Raw genomic sequence first — 16,400 nt, forward strand, 5'->3', positions numbered from 1 at the left:
TTACTTTGGTAGATTAGAGTAACTTAGCATGGTTCTTGCAAGTTCAACTAGGAATCCATTTTTCCTTTCAACTACTCCATTTTGTTGAGGAGTTCTTGGTGTCGAAAATTTATGAAAGATGTCATGTTCCTCACAAAACTCTTCAAATGATGCATTATGGAATTATCCATCATGGTCACTCCTAATCGATGCAATCTTCATTGATTTTTCATTTTGCACTGGCTTTTCATTTTTCTTGAATGCCTTGAAAGCGTCACTTTTTTACATTAAAAGTAGTGTCCAAAAACATTTAGAAGAATCGTCAAAAATAACTAAAGCATACACATTACCTCCAAAGCTTCTTGCCCTTGATGGACCAAACAAGTTCATATGCAACAACTGAAGTGGCCTTGTAGTTGTTACCATATTCTTTGGCTTGAAAGTTGATTTGGCATGCTTTCCTTTTGACATGTATCAAATAATCTATCTTTGATAAATTTCATCTTTGGTAAACCAATAACAAGATCAAGTTTGCTTAATTTGTTTAAATAATCCATATGAATATGGTTATTCTCTTATGCTAAAACCATGTGCCATTGTTGCTCACCACAAGTCATTTTATATTAAAAGATAAATCATCTAAAATAAATCATAACAATTTTATTAAGTATTTTACCAATAAGCTTTATATCACGAGGGGTTTCATCTTCAATTATGCATTCATGTTTGATGAAATTGATTTTGAGACCTCTGTCACAAAGTTAGCTTATGCTTAGAAAGTTGTGCTTTAAACCTTCTATATAGAGTACACCATCAATTATTGTGAAAGGTGGTGATCACATTTTCCTATGTCAAGAATAATTCTTTTTTTGTTGTCCCCATATGTGACATATCCCTTGGTCTTTAATATTATAGATGAAAATTTGTCCTTGTCCCTTGTCATGTGCTTTGAACAACCATTATCGAGATACCATGTAACAACCCAATTTTAGTAATTATTTCTTATATTATTATTATTATATTTTATTTTATTTATTTCGAGTGTTAATTAATTAATTGGTTGTTAGGTAGTATAATAATTGATTATATTAATTAATTTGGTGTGTTAATTAATTATTTAGTTGATATGAGATATAATTGAATAATTGATTATATTAATTAACTTGGTGTGTATACTGTGTTGGTTTAATTTATTTGAATTAAATAGAGATATTATAATACTAGGTATTATTGGGCCTAATAATTAAATTAGAAGTATCATTCTTTAAGCCCAAATATAATACTATAATAGTAAGAGGTGAAGAGAGTGAGAAATAGGATTCATTTGATCATTTGACGGCAACAAAGAAAGAAAAGAGGAAAAGTAAGGAGAAGAGGGGAAGAACAAGAGAGAAGCTAAGGTTCCAGAAAATTGAAGAGGTAAGGGGGAGAATCCTTATTATTATGGGTTAGTATGATTGGGCCAATGGGTAGAAGTATGTTTAGGTTAAAATCCCTAATTTTGTACGATTGTTTGGAATTGTTAGGTTTTGATGAGTATTCTTGATTTGTGGTGATTTAATTGTGTTAAAACTGAAAATTAACTTTATATACTTAGAGTATTTTTTGAGTTATAATTTTCTGAGCGTTTGGCTTTTGAAGGAATCGAAATCGGAGGTCTGAAAGGCCTCCAACGATGAAAAACGCAGAAAATTCTGCATTCTGTTTTGCGTTAACCGGTTAACCAAAAACGTTAACCGGTTACTTGTTAAATCTGCGTAGAAAGTCTATTCTGTTTTGCGTTAACCGGTTACCCAAAAGTGTTAACCGGTTAACACTGTTGAAAATCTGCCAGGAAGTGCATTCTGTTTCGCGTTAACCGGTTACCTAAAAGCGTTAACCGGTTAACATTGTTGAAAAATGAAAAATTGAGATTTTAAAGGTTGTATTCATTTTGAAATGAAATCTAAGTGTGCGTATTTAATAATTAGCCTATATTGTGAATGATATATTGTTATGAATGTGTATATGTACCATTGGTGGATAATTCATAGAGTTGAATTATGGTGATATGTGGAATGTTAAGATGGTAGAGATGATCTTAATTGCATATGTGTTGGTATTTGTACATTCATTCATGGCATGGTCGGCTTCATGGTGGAAGCGGTGAAACTGTGGGTTTACATGGTAATAGACGTTGATCCTTGAATGGAAATAGGCGTAGCAGACGTTGATCCTTAATTGGAAATAGACGTAGTGGCTTTGATCTTGTCCGGATCGGAAGTGTGGCTTGGATTCTAGATATTGAATCGGAAAGCGGTGAAACGTTGGGTTCACATTGCGGTACCACATGCATAGAGTCACATGTCTTGCATTGAGTCACATTAGAGTTATGTGATAATTGAATGTATGCATTAAGGTGATTGTGATGTGTGTATGAGATATGGTAATTGAATTGGGTGATGTTTGGATACATAACTCGGCAAAATATGTGATTATTTGATAATTGTAGTTATGTGTATATTTGGGAATATAGTATTGGATTTTAATATTGTACTCTTTGAGTTTAGATGGATGTTTGAAACATGTGAAATAGATGTTGGTTAATATTATTGACATGGTTATACAAGGTGTGATGAATTCCATTAATTGTTGATTTAATCATTGTGCCTTATTATACTTCTTCATAATGATTTGAATTCTCACCTTTTTGTTTGAATGTTGCCTTCACATGGGCATCGTGCAGATATTCAGGAGTAGTATTGCTGAAGTAAGTGGTCGGTAGCTTACCCGAGATTTAGCCGGAGAGTTTCCGTGTTTTAGCTTAGAGACTAGGTAATGAGTCAATGCTCTGGTCATGTAACACGGGGTAGATTAGTAGTATTGAACTCATATCTTATTTGGATATGTATTACGTTATTACTTGTGAACATGTTTATTTGAAATTGTTGTCTGAGAGGCCATAGTGCAAAATATTCTGAATATGGTTTTATTTTATCTTGAGGAGATTATTGAGAGATGATCATGGTATGGGACATGGATCATTTTATGAAATGCATGAGTATTCATTATTTTCCGCTGCGAATGCATATACTTGATGACTCATGATATTTGAAGTGTGTTATTTTAAATGACCAGGTGTATTGTATATTGATGATGAAAGATGTTGGTTTTTGAAAGCTTTTAGTTTTTGAAAACGTCGATGTGACGCCCTTTTGTTTATATGCGTGCTTATTTACTCTGATTATACATTAAGTATTTTGGGGTAGAAAAAGGGGTGTTACATTAGTGGTATCAGAGCATGGTCGACCAGTTGGTCAATAGTCGTTAGTGTTTTCCAATCCTGTTGTATTTGATTTGTGTATCTGACACGATCGATACTGGTTGTCTGGTTGTTCGGGCTGTTCAGGACGATGGTTGCAGGCAGAAATGATGATGCCATTGCTGAGGTGCTAAGGATGTTGGTTGACTCCATTGGTCAGATCCCTCAAGCGAATGCTGGTAACCGAAATGGAGATGATGATGAGTTCCGTGCTTTGGGGAGATTCTAGAGGAACAATCCTCATGTCTTTGAGGGTGAGCATGAACCTGATAAATCTCAAGCTTGGCTGAAGGCAATTGAGAAGATCTTCAGAGTCATGAACTGTACTGATGCTCAGAAAGTGCAGTTTGGTACTCATATGCTTGAGAAGGAAGCTGAAGATTGGTGGAATAACACCCTTCAGAGGTTTGAAGAAGACAACATTGAGGTTACTTGGGCTCTTTTCCGTGATGTCTTCTTGGAGAGCTATTTTCCAGAAGATTGTCGTGGGAAGGAAGAGGTGGAGTTCCTTGAATTGAAGCAAGGAAATGGTACTGTTGCAGAATATGCTGCTAGATTTCAGGAGCTTATCAAGTATTATCCTCATTACAATACTGCTAATGCTGAGAGATCTAAATGCTTGAAGTTCGTGAATGGCTTGAGACATGATATCAAGAAGGCCATTGGTTACCAACAGATTACTCGTTTTGCGGAGTTGGTTAACAAGAGTCGGATTTATGATGAGGATAATAGGGAAAGTGCTTCTTTCTACAAGAGTTTGAAGGGGAAAAACCAGGATCGTGGGAAACCGTATGATGACAAGAGGAGACAATCTGGTTTTGGCAAGAAGCCAAGTGGGGGAGGATCTTCTGCTCCACTTAAGTGTTTCAAGTGTGGCATTAAAGTTCATCGTGCTGTTGATTGTAGTAAGGATTCAGTAACGTGTTTCAAGTGTGGCAAGAGTGGTCACAGAGCAAACCAGTGTGGAGTTGGTTCGAGTGTGACTTGTTACAATTGTGGCGAGAAAGGTCACATTAGTACCAAATGTGATAAGCCAAAGAAGGAGCAAGCGAAGGGAAAGGTGTTTGCATTGTCTGGTGCGGAGGCCACTACCGATGATAGGCTAATCTAAGGTACGTGCTTTATTAATGGTACACCTTTGACTGCCATTATTGATACCGGTGCAACATATTCTTTCATTTCTTTGGATTGTGTTAAGAGACTGAATCTTATATTATCTGATATGCGTAGAAGTATGGTTATTGATACACCTGTTATGGGTTCTGTTTCTACTTCCTATGTGTGTCTGAATTGTCAGTTGAGTATCTTTGGTAGGGATTTTGGAATTGATTTAGTTTGTCTTCCTTTAGAGCAACTTGATGTGATTTTGGGTATGAATTGGTTAGAATTTAATCGGGTGTATATCAACTGCTTTGAGAAGACGGTTATTTTTCCTGAGGTTGGTGCTAAGGAAGATTGGTTTGTGTCTGCTAAGCAAGTTGATGAATCGGTGCAAGGTGGTGCCGAGTTGTTTATGTTGTTGGCAACCTTAGATATTCATGAGAAGAGGACGATTGAAGAATTACCAATAGTTTGTGAGTTTGCGGAGGTATTTCCGGAAGATATAAGAGATTTACCGTCGGAACGTGAGGTTGAGTTTTCGATTGATTTAGTTCTTGGAACTAGTCCTGTATCGATGGCTCCCTATAGGATGTCTGCTTCCGAGTTGAAAGAGTTGAAGAGTCAACTGGAAGACTTGCTTGAGAAGAGGTTTATTCGTCCTAGTGTGTCGTCGTGGGGTGCACCTGTTCTGTTGGTCAAGAAGAAAGAAGGTTCTATGAGATTATGTGTTGATTATAGACAACTGAATAAAGTGACGATTAAGAACAAGTATCTACTTCCAAGGATTGACGATCTGATGGATCATCTGGTTGGAGCTTGTGTGTTTAGCAAGATTGATTTGAGGTTTGGGTATCATCAGATTCGTGTAAAGGCTGAGGATATTCAAAAGACTGCTTTTCGGACAAGGTATGGTCACTACGAGTACTCCGTGATGCCTTTTGGTGTGACGAATGCACCTGGTGTATTTATGGAGTATATGAATAAGATTTTTCATGATTATCTGGATAAGTTTGTTGTTGTGTTCATCGATGATATATTGCTTTATTCTAAGAGCGAAGAAGATCATGCCGAGCATTTGAAGGTTATGTTATCGGTGTTGAAAGAGAGGAAGTTGTTTGCTAAACTCTCTAAATGTGAGTTTTGGTTGAGTGAAGTAAGTTTTCTTGGACATGTGATTTCGAGTGGTGATATTTCTGTGGATCCTACGAAGATTGAGGTTGTATCTCAATGGGAAGCTCCTAAGTCTGTTGCTGAGATTAGAAGTTTCCTTGGTTTGGATGGTTATTATAGGAAGTTCATTGAAGGATTTTCTAAGTTGTCGTTACCATTGACGCAGTTGACTAGGAAAGGTCAAGCTTTCATTTGGACTTCGCAGTGTGAAACGAATTTTCAAGAGCTTAAGAGAAGATTGACTACGGCTCCTATTTTGATTTTACCGGATCCGCTAGAAACTTCCGTTGTGTATTGTGATGCTTCTTGGTTGGGTTTGGGAGGTGTTTTGATGCAAAAAGGGCAAGTAGTAGCTTATGCTTCAAGGCAACTTAAAGTTCATGAGAGGAATTATCCGACGCATGATTTAGAGTTGGTTGTCGTTGTGTTTGTGTTGAAGCTTTGGAGACATTATTTGTTTGGATCGCGATTTGATGTGTTTAGTGATCACAAGAGTTTGAAGTACTTGTTTGATCAGAAGGAATTGGATATGAGGCAAAGGAGATGGTTGGAATTCTTGAAAGATTATGATTTTGGTTTGAATTATCATCCGGGAAAGGCGACGAATGTTGTAGCCGATGCATTGAGTAGGAAGTCATTGCGCATGTCTATGTTGATGATTCGAGAGTTTGAATTGTTGGAGCAATTTAGAGATTTGAGTTTGGTTTGTGAAGCGACGCCTTCGTGTGTTAAGCTTGGTATGTTGAAGCTTACGTGTGGCATTATTGACGAGATTAGAGAAGGTCAGAAGTCAGATTTGAAATTAGTTGATGTTATGACATTAATTAATCAAGATAAAGGTGGTGACTTTCGGATTGATGAGAATGGTATCATGAGGTGTCGTGATCGAGTTTGTGTTTCGGATGTTGCGGATTTGAGAAAGAGGATTCTTGAGGAAGGATATAGAAGTGGTTTGAGTATTCATCCTGGTGCTACTAAAATGTATCAAGACTTGAGAAAGATGTTTTAGTGGCAAGGTATGAAGAAGGACGTAGCGGAATTTGTGTATTCATGTTTGACTTGTCAAAAGTCAAAGATTGAACATCAAAAGTCATCTGGGTTGATGCAACCGTTATCTATTCTCGAGTGGAAGTGGGATAGTATCTCTATGGATTTTGTTTCGGGCTTGTCGAGAACATTGAGTAATTGTGAGGCGATTTGGGTCGTTGTGGACAGGTTGACGAAATGTGCTTATTTTATTCCGATGAGGATGGATTATTCGATGGAGAGACTTGCTAAGTTGTACATCGAGAGGATTGTGTGTTTGCATGGTATTCCGTTGAGCATTATTTCGGATAGAGATCTGAGGTTCACTTCGAGATTTTGGGAAGGTTTGCAAAGTGCTTTGGGTACGAAGTTGCGTTTGAGTTCGGAACATCATCCGTAAACTGATGGTCAAACGGAGAGGACTATTCAGTCACTTGAAGATCTTTTGAGGTCTTGTGTTTTGGAACAAGGAGGAAATTGGGATAGTTTCTTGCCTTTGATCGAGTTTACGTATAACAATAGTTTCCATTCGAGTATTAGAATGGCACCTTTTGAGGCTCTTTATGGTAGAAGGTGTAGAACTCCTTTGTGTTGGTACGAATCGGGAGAGAGTGCTGTGGTTGGACCCGAGTTGATTCAAGAGACTACGGATAAGATTAAGATGATTCAAGAGAAGATGAAGGCTTCTCAGAGTCGTCAAAAGAGTTATCATGATAAGAGGAGGAAAGCTCTTGAGTTTGAGAAAGATGAGCATGTGTTTCTTCGAGTTACGCCAATAACGGGTGTTGGTAGAGCTTTGAAGTTGCATAAGTTGACGCCGCGTTTCATTGGTCCTTATCAGATTTCCGAGAGGGTAGGTGAAGTGGCATATCGGATTGCATTACCACCGTCACTTTCTAATCTTCATGATGTGTTCCATGTGTCTCAATTGAGGAAGTATATTGCGGATCCATCGCATGTTGTTCCATTAGATAATGTTCAAGTGAGGGATAATTTGACGGTCGATACATCACCTATGCGAATTGAAGATCGAGAAGTGAAGAAGCTTCGTGGTAAGGAGATTGCCTTGGTGAAAGTGATATGGGGCGGAGTCGCCAATGGCAATATTACTTGGGAACTCGAGGATAAGATGAAGGAATCGTATCCGGAGTTGTTCGTTTGAGGTAAATTTTCGAGGCCGAAAATCTTTTAAGTGGGGGAGAGTTGTAACAACCCAATTTTAGTAATTATTTCTTATATTATTATTATTATATTTTATTTTATTTATTTGGAGTGTTAATTAATTAATTGGTTATTAGGTAGTATAATAATTGATTATATTAATTAATTTGGTGTGTTAATTAATTATTTAGTTGATATGAGATATAATTGAATAATTGATTATATTAATTAACTTGGTGTGTATACTGTGTTGGTTTAATTTATTTGAATTAAATAGAGATATTATAATACTAGGTATTATTGGGCCTAATAATTAAATTAGAAGTATCATTCTTTAAGCCCAAATATAATACTATAATAGTAAGAGGTGAGGAGAGTGAGAAATAGGATTCATTTGATCATTTGACAGCAACAGAGAAAGAAAAGAGGAAAAGTAAGGAGAAGAGGGGAAGAACAAGAGAGAAGCTAAGGTTCCAGAAAATTGAAGAGGTAAGGGGGAGAATCCTTATTATTATGGGTTAGTATGATTGGGTCAATGGGTAGAAGTATGTTTAGGTTAAAATCCCTAATTTTGTACGGTTGTTTGGAATTGTTAGGTTTTTATAAGTATTCTTGATTTGTGGTGATTTAATTGTGTTAAAACTGCAAATTAACTTTATATACTTAAAGTATTGTATGAGTTATAATTTTCTGAGCGTTTGGCTTTTTACGGAATCGAAATCGGAGGTCCGAAAGGCCTCCAACAATGAAAAACACAGAAAATTCTGCATTCTGTTTTGCGTTAACCGGTTAACCAAAAGCGTTAACCGGTTACTTGTTAAATCTGCGTAGAAAGTCCATTCTGTTTTGTGTTAACCGGTTACCCAAAAGCGTTAACCGGTTAACACTGTTGAAAATCTGCCAGGAAATGCATTCTGTTTCGCGTTAACCGGTTAACATTGTTGAAAAATGAAAAATTGAGATTTTAAAGGTTGTATTCATTTTGAAATGAAATCTAAGTGTGCGTATTTAATAATTAGCCTATATTGTGAATGATATATTGTTATGAATGTGTATATGTACCATTGGTGGATAATTCATAGAGTTGAATTATGGTGATATGTGGAATGTTAAGATGGTAGAGATGATCTTAATTGCATATGTGTTGGTATTTGTACATTCATTCATGGCATGGCCGACTTCATGGTGGAAGCGATGAAACTGTGGGTTCACATGGTAATAGACGTTGATCCTTGAATGGAAATAGGCGTAGCAGACGTTGATCCTTAATTGGAAATAGACGTAGTGGCTTTGATCTTGTCCGGATCGGAAGCGTGGCTTGGATTCTAGATATTGAATCGGAAAGCGGTGAAACGTTGGGTTCACATTGCGGTACCACATGCATAGAGTCACATGTCTTGCATTGAGTCACATTAGAGTTATGTGATAATTGAATGTATGCATTAAGGTGATTGTGATGTGTGTATGAGATATGGTAATTGAATTGGGTGATGTTTGGATACATAACTCGGTAAAATATGTGATTATGTGATAATTGTAGTTATGTGTCTATTTGGGAATATAGTATTGGATTTTAATATTGTACTCCTTGAGTTTAGATTGATGTTTGAAACATGTGAAATAAATGTTGGTTAATATTATTGACATGGTTATACAAGGTGTGATGAATTCCGTTAATTGTTGATTTAATCATTGTGCCTTATTATACTTCTTCATAATGATTTGAATTCTCACCCTTTTGTTTGAATGTTGCCTTCACATGGGCATCGTGCAGATATTCAGGAGTAGTATTGCTGAAGTAAGTGGTCGGTAGCTTACCCGAGATTTAGCCGGAGAGTTTCCGTGTTTTAGCTTAGAGACTAGGTAATGAGTCAATGCTCTGGTCATGTAACACGGGGTAGATTAGTAGTATTGAACTCATATCTTATTTGGATATGTATTACGTTATTACTTGTGAACATGTTTATTTGAAATTGTTGTCTGAGAGGCCATAGTGCAAAATATTCTGAATATGGTTTTATTTTATCTTGAGGAGATTATTGAGAGATGATCATGGTATGGGACATGGATCATTTTATGAAATGCATGAGTATTCATTATTTTCTGCTGCGAATGCATATACTTGATGACTCATGATATTTGAAGTGTGTTATGTTAAATGACCAGGTGTATTGTATATTGATGATGAAAGATGTTGGTTTTTGAAAGCTTTTAGTTTTTGAAAACGTCGATGTGACGCCCTTTTGTTTATATGCGTGCTTATTTACTCTGATTATACGTTAAGTATTTTGGGGTAGAAAAAGGGGTGTTACATACCACATATTTTTACTGGTCTTCAAGAATACCTACAAAGCGAATTAGGATTTGTTAGGTACCCAACGTGCATTGGATCCTTGCTAATTAGTTCCTTCCTTTATCCACACATAATGACCACTCGGAACACTAAAATTCTTTATGTAGCAAGCATTTATTGTGTGACCTTTTAAACCATAATAAAAACAAGTAGGAAAAAAGTTACTCCTATATCTAGGAACATATGATTTATTTTGAACAAAATTCTTCTTAGGATGATGATGAACAAAATGCACATTCTTTACTCTCTCTTTATTGGATTGGTCATTTTCCTTGACAAATATAGTTTTACTAGTACTTGGTTTGTCAATTTTTGAATAGGCAAGTCCACTTTTATCATTAGAATACCTTTTTCCACTAATAACACTTTCCAATCCAACTTATCCCTTTTCATATCTTTCGATAACTCTATTTAATAGGACAATGAGAATTACATTCATTGCATGTAAAATTTTATTTTGCCTTTACAAATTCTTTTTACATAGTGTCAATTTTCTCTTCAGGAGATAAAATTTGTTTCTTTTGTGTTGTCACGGGTGTGAGTGCATCTTCCGCTAGATGTGTTTTGTATGATGTCAAAACTAATATACTTTAAGAGATAAAATTTGTTTCTTTTGGTGAGTCCCATAAAGGGTGGTCATGTTTCGAAAACTTCATCCTTACAGTTGTGCCTGTGGGGCACCCTGAGGTTTCGTGCTATAGAAAAATGCCATGTTGACATAGCATGCCAAAGCTCAAACCTTATATGGCAAACCTTTTTCAAGTCCACTTCCTGTCTGGCAAACCTCTTCAAAGTCCGATTCCGTTGGCACCCCTTTCTAAAGCCCAACTCACTTGGCATCCCTCAAATCCAAGAATCCTGTTAGATATCTCGTTAGTGTCTATCACTTTTTTCAATACTCGTATGTATTGATATCCCTTAGCTCGTCAGTTTCTATCACTTTTTTCAATACTTGTTTGTATTGATATCCCTTCGCTCGTTAGTGTCTATCACTTTTTCAATACTTGTCTGTGTTGGTATCCATATACTCGTCAGTGTCTATCACTTTTTTTAATACTCGTCTATATTGATAACTCACATGTGTTTATCTTTTTTCGATACTCCTCTGTATTGATCACCAACCTCAAAGTTGATATTTTCTTTATCTACCCCATCCCTAGAGTTGATGTCAACCTTGCTTATTTCTAGCCGCAGAGTTGTTGCCCTTTCCTTATTTCCAGCCACATAGTTGTTTCCCTTTCTTTATTTCTAGTCGTATAGTTGTTTCCCTTTCCTTATTTTCAGCCTCAAAGTTGTTGCTTTTTCAATATTTCCAACCTCATATTTGTTTCCCTTTCCTTATTTCCAGTCGCAGAGTTGTTGCCCTTTCCTTATTTCCAACTGCAGAGTTGTTGCCATTTCCTTATTTCCAGTCACAGAGTTGTTACCCTTTTCTTATTTCCAGCCTCAGAGTTAATTGTCTACCTTTTTCCAACTTTGAAGTTGATGTATCGTTCCTTATTCCCCAGCCTCATAGCTAAATGTCTACCTTTTTTCCAACTTTGGAGTTGGTGTATATTTTCTTATCTCCTAGCCCCAGAGCTGATGTCTATAAATCCAACCTCAGAGTTGGCGCCTACCATTTTGTTCCCAACCTCAGAGTTGACGTCTATCCTGTTATACCCAACCTTAAAGTTGATATTGTCTTGCCCAACCTCAGAGTTGACGCCTAGCCCTTTTTTCCAGCCTTAGAGTTGATGCTTTTCTTCTATGTCTTCAGCCTCAGAGTTGATGCTTATCTTCTTTGTCTCAGCCTTAGAGTTGATGTTTATCTTCTTAGCTCCAACCTCAGAGTTGACGCCTATTTTGTATATCCCAACCTCAGAGTTGATGCCGATCTATTGGTATCAGCCTCAGAGTTGATAACTCGTTTTACTCCAGCTTCAGAGTTATCGTCTATCTTTTTTCTATCTCTAGCCTTAGAGTTGTCATCTATCTTTTTTCTATCTTCATCCCCAGAGTTATCGTCTTTCCCTTTTTCTATCTCCAGCCTCAGAGTTGTCGTCTATCCTTTCTCTATCTACAGCCTCAAAGTTGTCATTTATCCTTTTCGTGTCTCCAGCCTCATAGTTAATGCATATCTTGGTGCCCCTAACCTCAAAGTTGATGTCTACTTCTTACCCCAATTCCAGAGTTGTTGTTTGTCCATGTCAATCTCAGCCTCAGAGTTGATGTCAATCTTTCTTAGCTCCAACCTTAGAGTTGATGACTATCATTCGTATCCCCAACCTCAGAGTTGATGTCCTGACTATCCTGTTTTGTATGACCTTAGAGTTGATGTCGATCACTTATACTTCAGCCCTAGAGTTGATGTCTACCCTTTCTACCCTTAGCCTCAGAGTTAATGAATATCTCTCTTTAATCCCCAACTTCAAAGTTATTGATAATTAGTGTTATTTCTAACCCCAAAGTTATCGTCTATCTGTTATGTCCAGCCTCAGAGTTGTTAATAACCGTTATTCCCAGCCGTAGAGTTGATGTCGATCATCTTACCCCAACCTTTAGAGTTGTTGATTATCGTTTGTATCCTAGTCACAAAACTGACATCTACCATTCCCGCTTTCACTCACTAGATTAATCTTGATCCTATCATTATCCCTGGCCCCATAGATAATGTTGATCATACTTTGTTTCCAATCGTAAAGTTGAGAATGTCCAGTTTTACCCCCATTTGCAGTATTGAGGTAAAAAACATTTCACTCCAACAATCAGTGTTGGTCGTGCTTCTTACCCCAACCTCAGAGTTGACGTCATACTATTTGCTTTTGAATTCCCACACGGTCTTCCCCAGCGAAGTCATCTATTACCCCAAAGCCCAGGTTTTACCTGGCAAACCACTTTTAAACAATTTACATGACATATCCCCCAGTAGAAAAACTTCCAACTCAGTGCCTGATAAAGCTTGTTAGTAGAGATAAAAAAGCAAAAAAATCAATCATACACTACATACATAGCATATTGCATACGACATGCATGTTTAACATTTCCTTATAGTTGACCCATTCTCCTCACAAACGTCTAAACTAATCCCTAACAGTTAACCATATAGAAACTTATACGATGTCCATTAAACAATCTCCCATTGATACCTTTACCTCACATTTCAGTCATTCATTCCATGCAAGCAAATTTCTTGGATATTCTAATATTTAATTCTCTCATACCTTAAATGTTTGAAAGTCATTGTTATTCATACATTCAGGTTTGAGAATATTAAACAAGGGCAACTGTCATACCCCAAAATTTCCCTCCCCTTTTCATTTCTACCTAACCTTTGGAATAAGATTCCATCTGCATATCCATGACACCATCGTACATTCATTTGCATTGGGAAATTCAAAATCATAGATTCAAAGGCCTTGATCACACAAAGCATGGAAGGGAGGTTGAGTCTTCAAGCTAGGGTTCATGGTGATGACCATGCGTGTATTGTAACTCTTCATCTTGTAGGTATTCATCATGGAGCATGGGGGAAACCTTAATTTCCAGTTGTGGCCCTATCATTCCCTCATGTATGCATTCAAGATTGAGATTCATCTGATCATTCATGGAGCTTCATTGGTTGGTTCAACAATTCATCAGAGGTCTATTTTTTCATGATCCTCGTGCTTTGATCAAGGGGTACTCATTTAAGGTGTCACAATCTGTTGCTTGGTTAAGTATCTTTGGTTGGTTTTGCTTGAATGGATTTCAAGTCTTGGAACATGGCATGTTTCACCTGGTTTAAGAACATTGGGTTATTCAATCAAGTCCACATTCAGTCATGGTGTGCATTCATGTTCATATTGGTCAAGATCTTGGTTTGTGCTTGTTTCATTGAATAATCAGTTCACAATCATTCTGGCTCATTTGGTCATTTCATTTTCATTCAAAGTCCATTCAATTGTTTCATTTCATTCATAATATGTTCTTTCGCTCACACTTATCCATGTTCATTACAAAGATTCCATTTTGACCAATTTTTATTATAGTTAACTTTTGGTCAACTATTGACTTTTGGTCAACTGTTGACTTTTTGGTCAATCCAATTGACCAAAGTCAACTGACCCCCTGAGTCCATTTTCAGTTCATTTCATCATGTTGCATCAGTAAATTGCATGTTCCAGTGTTTTTTCATACCTAAAAGGCTAGGTTCATTTCTAAGTCAGACCAACAAATGGACCATCTTTTGGACCAGGGACCAGGTCTGTGAACCGGTCCAAAACCTGGTCAGACCAACATACGGACCAACATTTGGACCTACACTTTTTTCAATTTGTCAACCATCCCATACATCATTTTGATTCAATTTCCAAAATATATTCATTCACACATAAACCGATTCAATTACATACACTATTTCAATAACATAAACCATTCAAACCATGTTCATTAAACTCTTTTTCATTCCAATTTCAAATTTCATATTTTGCATACAATTCCATACAAGATTTACACCGTTTCAATTCAACTATGAATCATAATACATCATTACAATTACAATTCCAAATTTCTAACTACGTCTAATTACAACCATAAACCCAACTTTACATTCAACAATAAATTCCAAACATCCACGAGCAAAAGGTGCATCTCCAAACTTGATCACAATCCAAGCTCCTTAACCAAAGCCTTGCACAAAATCAGAGAAAAGCCAATTACAGTTCAAACAACAAAGTGACATCACCAAGGCATAATAGAGTTCAATGATAATGGCACTCATTCCTTTTGACAGCAGCCTTTCACAAACTCATAGACAAAGTCAAGCAAACGTTCACAATAACAGCAGTGCACATATATTGCATAACATCTCATAACCATGTACACCACACAAAACCTAAGCATTATAAATGTCATTAATTTTAATTTTAAACCAAATTCCATTCATTTCCATAACTAATTGAAATTAACAGTTACAACAATTAACGGTCCAAAACCATTTAGTCTCAATTCAACACCACTAACATAATCAGTTTCAATCAAGCTATAACCACTAATATAATTTTCACCAAACTAAACTCACAATTGCATCACATTTAAATTCCAGTCACATAGCAATAGCATGACAGTTCAATTAACAGCCGCATATTAGCTTAACAAAAGTTTTCCTAACTAATTAACTCTCACAATTTTCACTTAACCGAAATTTAACAAACATTAACAGTCATAACAGAATTCAAAACAACCTACTAACTGATAGCAGACCTAACTCGAGTAAGAAATCTAACAGAAACTTAACTCCATCCTAGCAGAAATTCAGTAATCACCAAATAGTTCGCTAATAGCCGTCCACAATAAAAGCATAACATGGTTTCATTCAAGTCATAACAGCTTAGCATTAACATTAACAGAAGCAGACTATTAGACTTCAAAACTCCTCTTCCCAACATATAACAGAACTGAACTTTCACTCTTCACAACTAACAGAACCATCATTCTCTCGTGACCAAAATCAACTAACCGAATTTCACAACAAATTCTAAACCGTTTCTTAACAACTTTTCCCAACAAACTTCTCAAGTAAATCACCTGCAAATCTTCGAACCTTCTAACATAAATCACCATTCTAGCCTCTTCGAATCCTATATCGCGAATTCGTGGAATAAACCTTGAAGCAGACATTCCCAAAAACGAAATTCTCTTAACCATCTTCAAATCAAAGAAAAAGGAGATAGTTAAAGAGAACTTCACAAAGAAAGAATAAACAGAAGATTCGGGGAAGAGAAGAATCGAAATTGTAACAAGAAATTGAAAGGGAAAACTCATGATTCAAGAGGCTTCGTCTTCATCGCAATCAGGAACCCAACAACGCATCGAACAAAAGCTTCATCATCAACGGCGCGGAAATGTGAATTTTGCACGGAGGGATTCAGGTCGCTCGCGAAAAGGATTTAGGCACAGACGGTGAGAGTTTTCGTTTTCGACATCAACGTTTTTTTCTTTTTCTTTCATGTTATTACGCGTGTCATTTGGATACGAGTTCTTCAGAGCGTTGAGTTTCCTTGGTTCGTGAAGATCCGAATTTTGGTTGAGAACTTGGGCTTTTTTGCCCAAAAGGTTCATGGCCCAGGCGCCATTTCTAATACACCTCCCTCAAATTATCTTACCCATGGCCCATTAAGGATTATTCATGTTAATCAATCCCTAATCCCTTCATTAATTATGTTTAATTTATAGTAATTGCAATTAATTTTTTGTGTTTAATCATTGCTACTGATTTTTCTTATTAGGGTTTAAATTAGGATTTTTCTTGATTTTTTTTTTGTTAATTAGGGATTAACATGGTTTTTA

General features: G+C 36.5%; 1 long non-coding RNA gene across 1 annotated transcript; it reads right to left on the bottom strand.

Annotated features, from left to right (window-relative positions):
- Positions 1 to 14,497: 14,497 nt before the first annotated feature.
- LOC127074525 (uncharacterized) lies at positions 14,498 to 16,143 on the bottom strand. The gene is made up of 2 exons (XR_007786025.1): positions 15,639 to 16,143; positions 14,498 to 14,741 (listed from the first exon to the last, which is right to left on the bottom strand). It is a non-coding gene; the product is annotated as an uncharacterized LOC127074525 (long non-coding RNA).
- Between the last annotated feature and the right edge of the window lie 257 nt (positions 16,144 to 16,400).

Source organism: Lathyrus oleraceus, chromosome 4, assembly GCF_024323335.1.
Source record: "Lathyrus oleraceus cultivar Zhongwan6 chromosome 4, CAAS_Psat_ZW6_1.0, whole genome shotgun sequence".
Lineage (NCBI taxonomy): Eukaryota > Viridiplantae > Streptophyta > Magnoliopsida > Fabales > Fabaceae > Lathyrus > Lathyrus oleraceus.